General features: G+C 40.5%; 1 non-coding gene across 1 annotated transcript; it reads right to left on the reverse strand.

Moving 5' to 3' along the window:
* Window positions 1-5,756: 5,756 nt before the first annotated feature.
* On the reverse strand, window positions 5,757-5,878 carry LOC138086724 (U6atac minor spliceosomal RNA). The gene has a single exon (XR_011145429.1). It is a non-coding gene; the product is annotated as a U6atac minor spliceosomal RNA (small nuclear RNA).
* Window positions 5,879-16,408: the final 10,530 nt, after the last annotated feature.

Genomic DNA, 16,408 nt, shown 5'->3' on the forward strand with positions numbered 1-16,408 from the left:
ATGACCAACCTAGATAGCATATTGGAAAGCAGAGACATTACTTTGCCAACAAAGGTCCGTCTAGTCAAGGCTATGGTTTTGCCAGTGGTCATGTACGGATGCGAGAGTTGGATTGTGAAGAAAGCAGAGTGCAGAAGAATTGATGCTTTTGAACTGTGGTGTTGGAGAAGACTCTTGAGAATCCCTTGGACTGCAAGGAGATCCAATCAGTCCATTCTGAAGATCAGTCCTGGGTGTTCATTGGAAGGAATGATGCTATCGCTGAAACTCCAGTACTTTGGCCACCTCGTGAATAGTTGACTTACTGGAAAAGACTCTGATGCTGGGAGGAATTGGGGGCAGGAGGGAAAGAGGACGACAGAGGATGAGATGGTTGGATGGCATCACCAACTCGATGGACGTGAGTTTGAGTGAACTCCAGGAGATGGTGATGGACAGGGAGGCCTGGCATGCTGTGATTCATGGGGTCGCAAAGAGTCGGATACGACTGAACGACTGAGCAAAAGATTTAAAAGAATTCCTCTGTGACAGCACACAGTTCAAATCTTTTCAAGGCTTTTTAAAAAATATTCTCATCATTTTCAGGATTATTTGTCTACAGTTTAAACTTTCTAGGAAAATGCAAATAAAACTAAGAAAAAGTTTTTAATCTAAGTTTTATATAAAGTCCCCTATTTTTGTATAGATTCTTGATATCTTCTCTAATTGTAGGTGTTTCACATTTCTCTTTCCTAATTAGGTATTTGGGCATTCTTTTCCTTGATTAGATGAGCTAATGACTTAATGATACTAAGATCCAATTGTTTCATTGTAAAAATGATTATGTACAATACTATTTTTCTTCTAATTTATTCTAAGCTTAATTTGTTCTTAATCACTTTCTTTGACCTGCATGGTTAATTCTTTGATTGATATTTAATCTCCTCTCCTGAGAATCATCTTGACAACTCCGCCCCCATAAAACCTAGTTCTACCCGTATTCCACTGGCTCTTTTCTAACTTTTTCTTTAGAAAATTGATCCTTTCAGCTGGCATAGTTAATGCTCTCCTCACTGTTTTTTTCCTGTGGTTAGTTCGAAAGAACATTTCTTAATTCTTTCAGAAAATCATTCAGCCAGGCACCAACCTTAACAGAAACACAGATGGATCAAATAGGCCACCTTGGATTCAAACCCCGCACGATCCGGAAAATAGCTCCAAGAAATATACAAATAATTCTGTCCAAGTAGAAGCCAATTTGGGACTTAGGAAGGAAAGCTAAGATCCTTGCTAAAATATCTTACATCACTTCACTTTGGGTACTGGGTTTAATCCTACAAATTTATTGAATTAAATGTCCATTAATCTGTCTTTAATACTGAAATTGCCAAAATGCCTCAATCTGTTAATGGAAAAAATTACACCAACACATTGAACAGCAAACCAAGGATCTGTTCAAGGGAAAATTGTTTTTGTAAGAATTAAATATGAAATATTCGACCATTTCTAAGAGGCATTACAAAATCAAGGGGAAAAAAAAACTTTAAAACAGTTTTAGCTTCTATGAAAGAGTATTTATAATAGCTATGGTTTTCCCAATAAAATTCTGCAGGAGACAGGTCTATAATGTAAACGTATGGCTCCCTGCAAGTTCCAAGGGAAAAAAAACAAAAAGCTTCAAGGTTTTGTACTATTGTCTGTACCCTGATATAATTATCAAAACCATAAGAGTTTTCAGTCAGTTGAGTTGGGATTGCTAAACCACAGGGTTTTGTAATATATTCAGATGATTTCCAAAGAAGCATTTCCAGGATATTGTGTCATTAATACAAGGGGTAAAGTGTCCCCAGAAGGCCTCTGACAAGACAGATCATAACTTCTTCAGAGAGCCATTCTAGTCTAATCTGCTGGTGATCCTGAGATTGTACGCCTGCGCCTAAGGATGGGCAGTCTGAGAGAAGGGCCATGACTGAACTGGATTTCTTTTGTCATGACACCAAGAGGAGTTCATCTGTTCTTGCTTTCTGTTTTAAATAAAGGAGAGGAAATTATTCGGCTCTGGACAAACTTCTACCCACTCCTAAACTCCTCTGTGATTACAGCTGAACAAAAAAATTCATCCTCCCTTTCACAGAACAAGACCGCTGTCTCCTGTTCCTGGGTATTCAACAGCTGCTGTCTGCTGTGCCAGGGGAGAGGGCTGCCATTCAGAGATTAATTGAAGTAATTTCCATAGAAACAGAAGAACTTGTGTGGCTAAGTCGGCCTGCAAGGGCCAGATGAACTTAGTAAAATCATACCCAGCCTTCATTTACTTACGATAGAATCTTAGAAATCTTCCAACCCAGGGTGCATATTGGTAATATTTTCAAGGCACATTCTCCATAGTGTATTTGATTTTAGGTTACTATTTTCATTTTAGATATAAGAAATCATAACTCCAGAAATAAATGAATGACTCAAAGTCACTGTTAGTTTCAAGACCAGTAGTAGGCCTGCAAATATCAAAGCACATGCCTTTTCAATAGCATCTAATTGACAGAGCTACACAGATGAGGAGCAACTAGAAAAGGAACCAACCAGTAGTCTTTTCTCAATTAGCTCAGAGAACACAGGTCTTAGGTTCATCTCCTTTCCTCCCCATCCTTCAAATTCAAAACTTTCTCCCAGCTCCAGGTTCTTCTGTACAAAAGGCTATCATTACAAAACATTTTCTTTTTCTAGTTTCTTATTTAAAGATGAGTCTATTTGAAGAATAACAAACGATAGCATTTACTGAATGCTTAGTGTGTTAGGCATTGTTGTAATCGCTTTGTATTTCTCATCTACTAGGTTAGCCAAAAAGTTTGTTCAGGTTTTTCCATACGATGGTATAGAAAAACCCAAATGAACTTTTTGGCCAACCCAATATTTTAATTTCCCCAATAGCCCTAAGTGACACAGTAACCGCCATGTGAAAGGATAGGGAATCAAGGCAGAAAAGCTGCCTTAAGAAGCTCACAAAGATGGGAGGTGCTAATGTTGAGATTTGAACTTAGATGAGATTTGGACTCAGATTCTTTTTTTTTTTTTTTTAAAAAAGGAGGAAACAAATTATCTTTATTCATGGATGAAATACAGTTGACCCTTGAACAACAGCAGGGGTTAAGGGGGTTAACAGCAGGGGTTCCACTTCACCACAGTGAGCATCCAAGTATATATTTACAGTAGGCTTTATGTATCCATGGTTCCTCATCTATAGGTTTAACTAACTGTGAATCATTCAGTGTTATAGCATGTATTTACTTTCTAAAAAATCCACATGTAAGTGTACCTATGCACTTCAAATCCCTGTTGTTCAAGGGCCAACTATAATTTTACATAGAAAACCTGAGAATCTACAGATAAAGTACAGGATTTAAACAGAGGTTAGCAAGATTGCTAGATAAAAACATCATTGGACTCAGATTCAATGGCGGTTCCACGTATTTTTTCAGCTCTTGGATTTATGGCGGGGCGGGGTACATTTAGGAATAAAAGAAGGACAGGAAGGGAGGGAGAGATTAGAGAGAGTTAAAGAAGAAGGACAAAGCCAAGTGCAGACCAGAGGAGCAGCACTACCTAATCTAACAGTTCATATTATAAACTTACATTGTTAACAATAACAAAGAGACTGTTGGAGAGTTCGGAAGATTAGATTTCTAAAGCTAGATTTTGTTGTTGTTGGTACTTCAACACAATTGTTTTTTGGTTTTGTTTTTTGTTTTTTGTTTTTTTTTTTTAATTTCTCTGTGTTACTCTGGTATTCAAATATTGGAACCAGGACTCAGAGTCTATCAAAATACAATCAACTAGCCATTATCTAAAAGATAGTAGGGGCTTGTCACAACCTCCTTTTAGAAAGAACAAATTTTACCTCAAATATGGAGTTAGTTTGTATAAGTGATAAAAAGAATTAATTACCACTATCTACCAAAAAAAAAGAAACCAGAAACAATGGAAAAATTGTGTTTTGAAAACTTGGCAGCTGAAACCATAAAGATACATTCTTCCTTGCTTCGGAGAAGGCAACCTCCTTATTCAATGCAATTATTTGTACTTAGATGCATGAAATACCCATCAGTCTCACTTGATCTCTTTCAGAAGTAAAGGGCAAGGCCAGAGCGAGGCTGACAGTGCAATGGTCTTGTCCAGCAGCAGCCAGGACTGAGTCCAGGCGATCATGAAAATCAGTATGAATACTAAAAGTTAAGGTGCAAGAGGTCCTAGACCAAAGTGGTTAATATGATGGGAGACTCAAACAGCTACTTGTTCACATAAGTGTAACCTAGATGCCAGCTCGTTTTCTGACCAGAAGGTTTCTGCAATCCCTCTGACTTCCCTGCCCTTCTCAATTCTAGCTTCAAGACTGTACTCTATAGATATTTACATCAATACTCCTTTCTTTAAACTTGTGGCTTCTTTCACCCTTCCCCTCCACTCTGCATCAGATGTAGACAACTTAGTTCTCACACACATCAACACACACAGATGCCAAAAGCATTTCTATGTAGTACACATTGCTAAAGGTTTGGGCAAACAGGTGGATTTACTTCCTAGCAACTAAAATAAAATCTACAAGTTCTCCAGCCACCTCACCATGTTGTCATCTACTTTCCCCTTATTCCCAGTCCCTTCACCAAAACTCTCCAACACCCTCATCCTTCCAAATCCCTGCTTAGTTTGCATGAACAGCATATTAGCAATCATACTATCTGTAATTTACATGTCAAGGGACTCAAAGTTATTTTGGAATTTGTATTTTCTAAACAAAGACAGACCCCCACCTAGTGTTCAGACCAACACTAGGTGGGGGTCTGTTACCTTCACCGTCAGTTTTACTTACCCAGGGTCAGGAAGATCCCCTGAAGTAGGAAATCGCAACCCACTCCAGTATTCCTACCAGGACAGTTCTATGGGCAGAGGAACCTGGTGGGCTACAGTCCGTGGGTTTGCAAAGAGTCGGACACAACTGAGCATGCATGCACACAAGGTCAAGTTGTCTCCTGATTTTTCCTCTCATTTGCTGAATCCTCTTCTTTCTGACCCCCAAATATCAGAAGGACACCAGGGTTCAGTATTTTGACTTAATTTTCTATTTATACTCTATTCCACTGTTTCTTATGAAGTCTCAGGACTTTAAATGACAAATATAATATTTGGGAGTCAATAGTTCATCTCCAGATTTCATCTCTTCATGACCACTGATTTCTATACCCAGTGATGTCCCCTGCATCTCTCCTGGATGTCAAGTGATGTGAAGTGAAGTTGCTCAGTCGTGTCTGACTCTGCGACCCTGTGGACTGTAGCCCACCAGGCTCCTCTGTCCATGGGATTCTCCAGGCAAGAATACTGGAGTGGGTTGCCATTTCCTTCTCCATGGATCTTCCCGACCCAGCGATCAAACCCAGGTCTCCTGCATGGCGGGCAGATGCTTTAACCTCTGAGCCACCATTGCTTTATAATATTGTGTTAGTTTCTGCTATAAAAATCAACCATATATACACATATACCCCCTCCCTTTTGAGCCTCGCTCCCACTCCCCAAGCCCTCCCCTCTAAGCCCTCACAGCGCACCGAGCTGAGCTCTCTGTGCTCTACAGAAGCTTTCTGTTAGCCATCTATTGTACACATGGGAGTGTATATATATATCAATGCTACTCTCTCAATTTGTCCCACTCTCCTTCCCCTGCTGTGTCCACAAGTCCATTCTCAGTGTCTGCATCTCTACTCCTGTCCTGCAAATTGGTTTATCAGTCCCAAAAACCGTGGTTAGATGCTACAAATAAGCTGGAAATGCCTTAACCATATGTGTTTTGTCAGGCCAAGGGCTTTGTGCATCTGTCAAGGGAGTACTAATGTTTTCTCCTTTCATAGAACACCAAAATAGTATTCTGGACTATATTTCCCCAACCTAATTTTGGGCTTCCCTGGTGGCTCAGCGTTTACCATCTGCCAGTGCAGGAGCCACAGGAGACATGGGTTCCATCCCTGAGTGGGGAAGATGCCCTGGAGGAGGAAATGGTAACCCACTCCAGTATTCTTGCCTGGGAAGTATCATGAAGAGAGGAGCCTGGCAGGCTACAGTCCATGGGGTCGCAAGAGTTGGAAACGGCTTAGTGACTAAAAAAAACCTTAATTCTACCCCAACGTTATCCATTCCAGTAAATAGAACCATCATGCATTCAGTGGATCAGATGAAAGCATAAAAGTCCTATTTAACTGCTCTTTTCTTCCCAAATTTGATCCCACCTGCCAGAAAAATCCAGTGGATTCTGCCATCAAAACTGTCAATCTGATCACTTATCCCTACCTCCACCACTAAATTAATCATCATTATCACTGACCTGCATATTTTAATAACCTCCTAACTGCTCGCTTTCCTCCATACAGATTTTCCCCCTCCGTACAGTCTAATCTCTACACAGAAGCAGAGTGATTCTTTCAAAATATAAATGAACATGTGCCACTTTTCCTCAAAACCCTGCAATAGCATCCCTCTGTGCGTGTGTGTGTTCTCAGCCGCTTCAGTCCTGTCCAACTCCTTGAGACCCCATGGACTGTAGCCCATGAGTCTCCTCCGTCTATGGAATTCTCCAGGCAAGAATACTGGAGTGGGTTGCTACTCCCTTCTCCAGGGGATCTTCCTGACCCAAGGATGGAACCTAGGTTTCCTGTGTCTCCTGCATTGGCAGGTGGATTCTTTACCACTGAACCACCAGGGAAGCCTGGCATCCCTCTACACAGACTGAAATCCCAAGTCCTTGCTGTCTCTCATGCCCTACTTTCTGTGTACTCCTCTGACTTTGAAGATCATTCTCCAGAGTTTCTCTTATTTCTGCATGTCTTTGCATGTAAGGCACAAACTGCACTTTGTTCCAGACTATATTTAAGGTGCGTGTATAGCAAAGAGCCTTGAAAGTTACAGTGCCTCCCTGTGGGGCAAAGGGTAGGCATACTTACTTCTCATTATAAAAGATTTGGGTTCCATGAACTCAGGGTTCTTCACCTATAACACAACCCATTGAATGAGCATCACCTTTTTCGTGTTACTATATATAAGTAGCACCAAAAAATGTTGCTGTCTTGGCTAATGGTATCTGTCCTTTGTCTCTGCTTCAGGAGTATGATATCTTTAACTAGCGTCCACCCAAGTGTGGCAGGCTAACTTAATATCCAACTCTCTAGGGGTAAAAAGAGAATACAATAAATACGTGTATGCCAATAAGTTAGAACCTATATAAAACAGACCAATTCCTAGAAACACACCAATTGCTAAAGCTGGTTCAAGAAGAGAGGAAATCTGAATACACCCAAGCAAGTAGAGGGACTGAGTCAAATCACAAACTTCCAACAAGAACAACAAAAATGTCAGACTCTTAAAGGAAATTTCAGTGTAAATCATCAAAGTTGAAGTAGGCAACAGATTCTTAAACATGACACCTAAAGCAAAAGAAATCAGTGGATTAAAAAAAAAATTAAAATTTTTATACAAAGAACATTATCAAAAAAGTATTATTTACAAATGGTATTTGACTGAATTCTAGAACTCATGGGCAAAGGATTTGAATAAAATACACAATAGACAGTAAGGTGTAAAAAGTACTCAGAATCATTAGGCATCAGGGAGATTTTTTTTAAAAAGTAACACTGAGATACCACTCCATATACCCACTAAATGAGTATAATTTTTAAAAGTTGCAAAATAAAACTTGTTGAAAGGATACAATGAAATTATAATCTTAATGTAGGCAAAAATGTGTACTAGAACAGACACTTAAAAATAATTTCACATTTCTTCAAAAAATTAAACAAAGTTATAATCCCAGAACTGCTATTCCCATGTATATACTTATATACCCAAAAGATTTAAAAACACAATGAGGTATCACTTGATACCCATCAGAACAGCCATCATTAAAAAGTCTACAAACAATAAATACTGGAGAGGGTGTGGAGAAAAGGGAATCCTCCTATGCTGTTGGTGGGAATATGAATTGGTGCAACCACTATGGAAAACACTATGGAGATTTCTTAAAACACAGAAAACAGAGCTACCCTATGATCCTGCAATCCCACTATTGGGCATATACCTGGACCAAAATCATAATTCAAAAAGATACATGTACTTCTAAGTTCATATCAGCTAGGGTAAATAACCCTAGCCAAGACCTGAAAAAGACCTAACTGTCTATCAACAGAGGACTGCGTAAATAAGATGTGGTGCATATACATGACGGGATACTATTCAGCCACAAAAAGAACAAAATAATGACATTTGCAGCAATATGGATGGACCTAGAGATTATCATATTAAGCCAACTAGAGAAAGACAAATATCATATGATATCACTTACATGCAGAATCTAAAAAGATACAGATGAACTTAGTTACAAAACAGAAGTGGACTCACAGACATTAGGAAAACAAACTTATGGTTACCAAAGGGGAAGCACTGGGCTAGGGTGGGGTAACTTAAAAGGTTGGTATTAACAAACACTACTATATATAAAACAGATAACTAGCAAGAACCTACCTTATAGCACCTTCTGTAACCTTCCTTATAGAACTCTACTCAACATTTTGTAATAATCTATATGGGAAAAGAATCTGAGAAAGAATGGATATATGTATAACTGACTTGCTTTTCTGTTCACCTGAAACTAACCACAACATTATAAATCAACTATATCACAATAAAAAATAAAAATTCAATTAAAAATAGATTTTCATATGAGAAGGTATATATGAATGTTCATAGTAGCATTATTGATAATAGTCAAACATTAGAAATAGTCTATTATAGAAAAATAGACAATCTGTTGTACATTTAGTGGAATGCTATACAGCCATAAAAAGGAATCAAGTAATGACACATGTTACAACATGGAGGCACCCTAAAAGAACATTATGCTAAGTGACAGCAGACATAAAATCCATCTGTAGTATGATTTCATTAATATGGAGTGTCCGGTAGAATAGGAAATCCAAAGAGATTAGCAGTTGACAGGAGACGAGATCTGTGATTTCTTTTGAGGGTGATGAGATGTTCTAGAGTTAAAAAGTGATGTTTGTGCAATATTATAAATATAATAAAAAGCCAGCTTAATATTATAATTTTATATGTATTAAATAATTATTTAAATAAAAACAAGATAAAACAAATAAAACTCACTTTTTAAAAGGATACGACTTTCAATATAAATATAAATAATTGTAAATATAAGATATTTTACCCCCAGAACCTAGCACAGTGCCCAGCATCTAGTATGTACACAAATATAAATTGATAAATCAAAGATATCAAATTCAAAGAAATCGATTAATTTAGATCGAATTGTACACATACTGAAGTTCTACATGCCAAAAAATCAGTCCTAGGAGACTAGATTAGATGGGAAGAATCCAGCGGTGTGCTAGTAAATGTCTGACAGTCTTCTCTAAGGGGAGAGCCCGGTTTGTAAATACTCTCAACTTGGCTGATCTCAAGCTACCTACCATCACTGAACATGGCGATGTGACATTTGCACATCGTCGGCTTTTGTGGGCTAAGACAAGCCAGCTCCAACACACCACGGGGAAAACTCCAAGTCAGGGAGTAGAAAGAGAAGCATTGGTGAGCAGGGTTTAGAGAGTTTATTCCCTGGGACTGAGGCACTTTGCTGTCTGCACAAGTTATGAATTATAATGAAAAAAAATTAGACTCCTACAAGCATGTACTGTTCTTGATTAAGATGCAAGCACTTCCTCACAAAGAGGGGGTGGGAGGAAAAAGAACAGCCACTACCTTTGGTCACTGCGCCTTTGATCCACATAGGCACCTGCTGGCCGACACCTACAGACACATCACAGACAGTCAATACAGATTAGAGCTCCGCTTTCAGAAACACAGACTCACTTGCAGGAACACTGTGGAAGCAACTCAGGTCTCAGGGCACAGGTGAAATTTCTTTGTGTGTTAAATTAATTTTATACTGCCCATCCTGAGCCAGAGGATTCAGCCTGCCTGTTCCACACCCGCCTGTTTATGGCTCCAAGTGGTTAGGCTTCCAGATGGCCATCTGCACTGACCTGGAGAAAGCAGCCTAAATGCCCATGTAACATCTTCTGAATGTGTTAAATTTAAGAGAATGTGTTAGTTTTAGAGGCTTCCCTGGTGGCTCAGTCTCGTAAAGGTCGCCAGAATCTATCAAACCTGAGCAGGGAACACTTTGGCACAGGGTGGAAGGGTAACCAATGTATCCCAAACTTACTGAATGAATCAATGGTTTGCAATAGATTGGTCTGGGCAGTGGCAGCACAGTTCTAAGCACAGGATATGACATGCAACCTGTAAAGTGATTAAGATATGCATAATAAAAGCCCTCAGAGCCTCCAACACACAGACAAAGAACCTTGCTCAAGCAGATTTATCATGAATTCAGCCCACTGGTGAGCATCAAGATAAAAGTTCCTAATACAGCTGCTGCTGCTAAGTCGCTTCAGCCATGTCCGACTCTGTGCGACCCCATAGACGGCAGCCCACCAGGCTCCCCTGCCCCCGGGATTCTCCAGGCAAGAATAATGGAGTGGGTTGCCATTTCCTTCTCCAATTCCCAATACAGCACCACCCCCCCACCAAAAAGAAAAAAGACCACTGTACAGGATACAAGCGTCTTCTCCCCATATGCATCTCACCACCTCCTTCACCTCCACACACAAGGAAAGGTGGAAACCAAAACGAAGCTTTTCATTAATAATTCACATTCTCAGAAAACCTCAAGCACTGCAGCAAAACTCTCTCCTCTAGTCATTAATGGACTAAACAAACTTGACAACTGGATAAGAAGGGAAGGACAATGACAAGCCAGAAGACATGTTAATTAATGGCATGCCTTTCTAAGAATGTATTGCTTTTCTGCATCAGCATCTTAAATAATTGAGCAACCTCTGGAGGCAATCTTCGGAGCCTCTTTTTTTAACAGCAACAATGTTTAAAACAATTAGAATGAGCATCTCTACTCAGTGGAATGGTGTGAATACAGACTTTGAAGCCACAAATTAATAGTGTTTCAACCCCAGAGCTGCAACTAAGTGGATGGAATTTCCTGACCCAACTGTGCAGAAAGACAAATCTTGCTTATCTATAAGTATTCAGAACCACAGTGTAGCAGAAAAGCAGGGGCTTAACTTCGGCCAGCATGTCCCAATTTATGCTTCCACAAAAAAAAAAAAAAAAAAATTTGTATTCCTCAAAGATGACTTGGGTTTTAAAAAAGTTTTGAAAATACTTCATGCTGAATTTTCTTTTTAGAGATGAAGGGTATTAAGTCTGAGAAATTGTACAGAATTAAGAGTCTAACTCTGTTTATTCCATCATTAACCAAACTCATTTTTCTAAGCATATGGCCATATCTAAAGGTGGACTAGCATTTCTCAGAATACCGTCTGAAGGCATTCACAGTAGCAGGTTTTCTATCCCATCCAAAATGTAGTTTAAATGTAGCTTCCCCACATTTATGCCTAAGGGAATCCAGTAAAATACTCAACCAATGAGTAATCCCAATTCTCTAAAAAGGCTCATAGGAAATAAAATGGCCACAGGGACAGATTTTAGTTATGCTTGTGTGTGTACCACTTGGGCAGTGACCACGGAAATGGCCCATCCATAAAATGAAAAACCAGTGTAGTAATGTATAATATTAACTGCTGTCATGGACTGGAGTCAAGCTTGCCAAACTCAAACTGCATTTTCATTTTTATTATATAGTATAATGTATATTTATGTATGTATACTCTTGAGAGTCCCTTGGACTGCAAGGAGATCCAACCAGTCCATTCTGAAGGAGGTCAGCCCTGGGATTTCTTTGGAGGGAATGATGCTAAAGCTGAAACTCCAGTACTTTGGCCACCTCATGCAAAGAGTTGACTCATTGGAAAAGACTCTGATGCTGGGAGGGATTGGGGGCAGGAGGAGAAGGGGACGACAGAGGATGAGATGGCTGGATGGCATCACTGACTTGATGCCATCCAGAGTCTGAGTGAACTCCGGGAGTTGGTGACGGACAGGGAGGCCTGGCGTGCTGCAATTCATGGGGTCACAAAGAGTCGGATACGACTGAGCGACTGAACTGAACTGATACACATAGGCACAAAAACACCTTTTTAATTGACCAATAATAATCATTTCCTAAGAACTGGGCCACCCAAAAGCATACCATTCTAGTTAATTGAACAAAAACTTATTAGTTGCACCTAAGGGGTGCTAAACAATATTGACGATGTGGGGTGCTTAACAGTACTAAGACAATGTGTAACAGGGAGATTTTTAAGTTATAACTCCTACCAAAAGTTAAGCTCCTTGAAGAACACACTTTTTCTTTTCTTTGACCTTTGTGTACTAAAATGAACACATAAGGATGAAGAGGTCACAGACAGGAGAGGACCTCAGGTAAGAGGAGAGGTCTTGAGATCAGATAAGTAGCAAAAGCTATTCTTGTAGCTTAACCAACAAAGTAAACAACCACCACTTTACAAGAGTACAACTCTGGCATGCTGTACTCAAAATAAACAAATGCAAAAAATGAAGCAAGTCACGTTTCTCCAACTGTGGTCCATGAACCACATGCATTTAAATGATCTAGGCATATCTGTTAAAAACACAGCTATTTGGACCCCCTCCCAGACTTCTTAAATCTGCATTTCTGCAAGTGGTTCCAGGAAGCTGAAATTGTTTTCTTTTTTTTTTTTTAATCAAGATCTCTAGATAATTCCAAGGAACATCATCACTTGAGACTCACCAAACTACCAGGGAGGCAGTAATAAAAATCGACATCATCTTATGGAGCAGCATAGAGCAACAATGACCTCAGGCACAGAAATGGAACCCAACGCTCAGGCAAGAAGGAAAGAGGTATGGATTATATACAGGACAACAGCAACTATGTTTTTTGCCACCTTAAGACATATGAAGGCTTTTCGTAAGGAAAATCTGAAGTTGATGTGTATCCATCACTACACATGTGGGGGTGTTTATATATGTATATATTAAATGTTAATTAAATGTGTACTATACTAATGTTGGAGAAGGAAATGGCAACCCACTCCAGTATTCTTGCCTGGAGAATCCCAGGGACGGGGAGCCTGGTGGGCTGCTGTCTATGGGGTCGCACAGAGTCGGACACGACTGAAGTGACTTAGCAGCAGCAGCAGCAGCATACTAATGTTATAAAGAAAAACAAAGCTGAGTGCCAAAGAATTGATGCTTTTAAACTGCGGTGTTGGAGAAGACTCTTGAGAGTCCCTTGGACTGTAAGGAGACCAAACCAGTCTATCCTGTAGGAAATCAGTCCTGAATATTCATTGAAGGACTGATGCTGAAGCTCCAACTCTTTTGCCACCTGATGTGAAGTACTGACTCCTTAGAAGAGACCCTGATGCTGGTGAAGATTGAAAGCAGGAGGAGAAGGGGATGACAGAGGGTGAGATGGTTGGACAGCATCACTGACTCGACAGACATGAGTTTGAGCAAGCTCCAGGAGTTGGTGATGGACAGGGAAACCTGGTGCGCTGCAGTCCATGTGGTTGCAAAGAGTCGGACACAACTGAGAGACTAAACTGAACTGTGTGATGTAGATGCCCAGACTGAAGGCCCAAATGAGAATCAAGAGCTTTCTTTACCTCCTAGAAGGGGCTTGCTCTGCAAAGGATTGGGGCAAACAGCAGTGTCACCTGGTGTAAGCTGGAACTCAAGAAGAGGGGTCAGAAGAGGCATAGGTCTCCCTGCAGAGAGGGGGACCTGGACTAGTAGGCCTGGGCTCACATGGGGCCAAACTAGAGGAATGCTCTCCCTTCCCCTAAGACAAATTTGAGAGCAGCCTTGCAAGTGGCAGTCAGTCACCTGAGCTGGGCACCTGCATTTCAGGGAAGGCCAGGTGCTGCCACTTGGTGTGAAGCTGAGTTTAGCTACACCCCTTTCTTGCATGGAGGAGAAGCTACCTGTCCAATAGAACGCCAAGTTGAGGTGTAAGACCCCTCCCTGGGGTAAGCCTCTGTTCCCAGCTAACCCATGACTTGAAATGCAAAAGCATGACCATGCCTACTCCATTGGTCACTCTTTCCAAAGGCAGAGTCCAATAAACTCACAGAATGCCAACTAAACAAGAAAGAATCCTATCTCAAGGTTAGAGACCTGTTCAGAAGCATACACACCTGGGCTCACACACCTGCAACTCCTTTCATGATTTATCTTCATAATATGTAGTAACTTATCTTTCCCAGGGCTTCCCTGATAGCTGAGCTGGTAAAGAATCCACCTGCAATGCAGGAGACCCCGGTTCAATGCCTGGGTCTGGAAGACCCACTGGAGAAAGGATAGGCTACCTACACCAGTATTCTTGAGCTTTCCTGGTGGCTCAGCTGATAAAGAATCTGCCTGCAATTTGGATGCCTCTGGGTTCAATCCCTGGATTGGGAAGATCCCCTGGAGAAGGGAACAGCTACCCACTCCAGTATTCTGGCCTGGCGAATTCCATGGACTAGAGTCCATGGGGTTTCAAAGAGTTAGACACAACTCAGCGACTTCTTTATCTTTCCAAAATTCGCCACTTTTATCTTGGGTTTTCAATAAGTTCGGTTAACTGCAAGGGCTAGACTTGGTTGTCCAAGTTTAAGAGGTGGTGACAGCATTCCATCAATAGGAAAAAGAATAACCCCAAGGTCATAAGACCAAAATGAATCTTGTATGCTATACTTCACTGCACCCATCCTCAAGGCTGCAGGCAAATGACTGTGCCAGATCCTATCACTGTGTTCTCATCTGGAAATGGGGAGGATGGGGTGTGTGATAAGCATTAATTAATGTCTGTGAAGCATTTTTGAGATCCACTGATGAAAGGGACAGAGTATTATTTTTCTCAGCATGGGCAAACAAACACTTGGTACAAATCCAGCTAAATCATGCTGAGTTAATTACGTGTAAGACTTGAAACTGTTGCTTCAAATCTATGTTGCACCAGCCCTAGGCAGATTAGCACCTGTTGTGTCTTACTATGAATCACCAAGAGAAGCAGGCAGATATATTGGGTCAAAGGGTCTGAGTGTAGTTCATGCAGACTCCTGTTTGCCAAAGAGAATTCTGAGTAGCAACAATAACAAACAAAAAAATTTTAACGTGCAATTCATTTGGAGTTATAAAGGCAACCTTCAGCAACCATTAGTAAGTCTACTACTTCAAATAATGAGTGAAACTGAAGATGTCAAACTACAAAAAATACCTTATTTTACTTATCCCCTTCAGGGGATAAGTTAATAATTTCAAAATAGTATTATTAGGCTGTTAAAAACATTCCTTAGAAATTCCAGACCAGCTAGCCATTTGATTCAACAAACGCAACATCCCGAGTCAAGCTGACTTGTATTTCACTTTCTAAGGGAAACTAAAGTGACATATTGCAGCCTCAGAGTAAGGCTGTTTAAATATCATTTTGTGGGCCAGTGGACAAGCAATACTTGAGTTCAGGAAGTACAAAGAAAACTCAAAACAAAAAGAAAAACAAGTCAGGTTAGAGGGACTAGATGGGTAGCAGTTACCCTTCAAAACTTAAAGCAAGTAGCAAGCAATTAACCCTCCAGCTAAATTTGGTTGAAAGCACAATTCAAGACTAAAATATTGAATCAAATACACTTACCAGCTCAAGAACTTCAGTTTTGTTTTACAGAAGGGGAGCAGGTAACTCTTCAAGTCCTTTTAGGGTCAGAGAAAGCTGGTTTTGACCTGAGATGGTGGGAGAGAACGCTTGCAGAGAAAGGCCCAAGCGTTTTAGCAAAGGGCGAGGCCTGGATTGGAAGCTTGAAGATCTGGACGCAAAATCAGCATCACCTGAAACTTGTAAGAAGTGCGAATTAGCAATCCTCACCGAAATCTCTGGGCCTGGCAATGTATGCATTGACAACCCCTCCAGGTGATTCTGATCTGAAGTTTAAAAAAAATCTAATTTTAACCTGCTGAAGTTTGAGAATCAGTAGTTAATCATTTCAAAATGGTATCACCCTGAATGTGATGAGCCCTACAATTCAATTGATATAAATCATGAGAAAGTTAACAAAGTGAGAAATTAAGTCAAGCGAGCTGTTACCCATGAGACTTAGCTACTTTTTTTCCCCTAGATTTATTTATTTGGCTTAGAGGAGACTTAGTTGAGATGTTCACTGCATCACATGGGATCCGGACAGCCCAACTGACTCTCTAGTTGCAGTGGGCGGGGCTCCAGAGCTCAGGGATTCAGTGGTTGCGTTGCTCCTGCTCAGTTGCCCGGCAGCATGTGGGATTTTAGTTCCCCAACCAGGAATCAAATCTGCACTGCCAGGTGAATTCTTGAGCACTGAACCATAAGGGAAGTCCTGAGACTTTGCTTTCTTGACTAGGAGTGTTT

Source organism: Capricornis sumatraensis, chromosome 9 (genome assembly GCF_032405125.1).
Source record: "Capricornis sumatraensis isolate serow.1 chromosome 9, serow.2, whole genome shotgun sequence".
Classification (NCBI taxonomy): domain Eukaryota; kingdom Metazoa; phylum Chordata; class Mammalia; order Artiodactyla; family Bovidae; genus Capricornis; species Capricornis sumatraensis.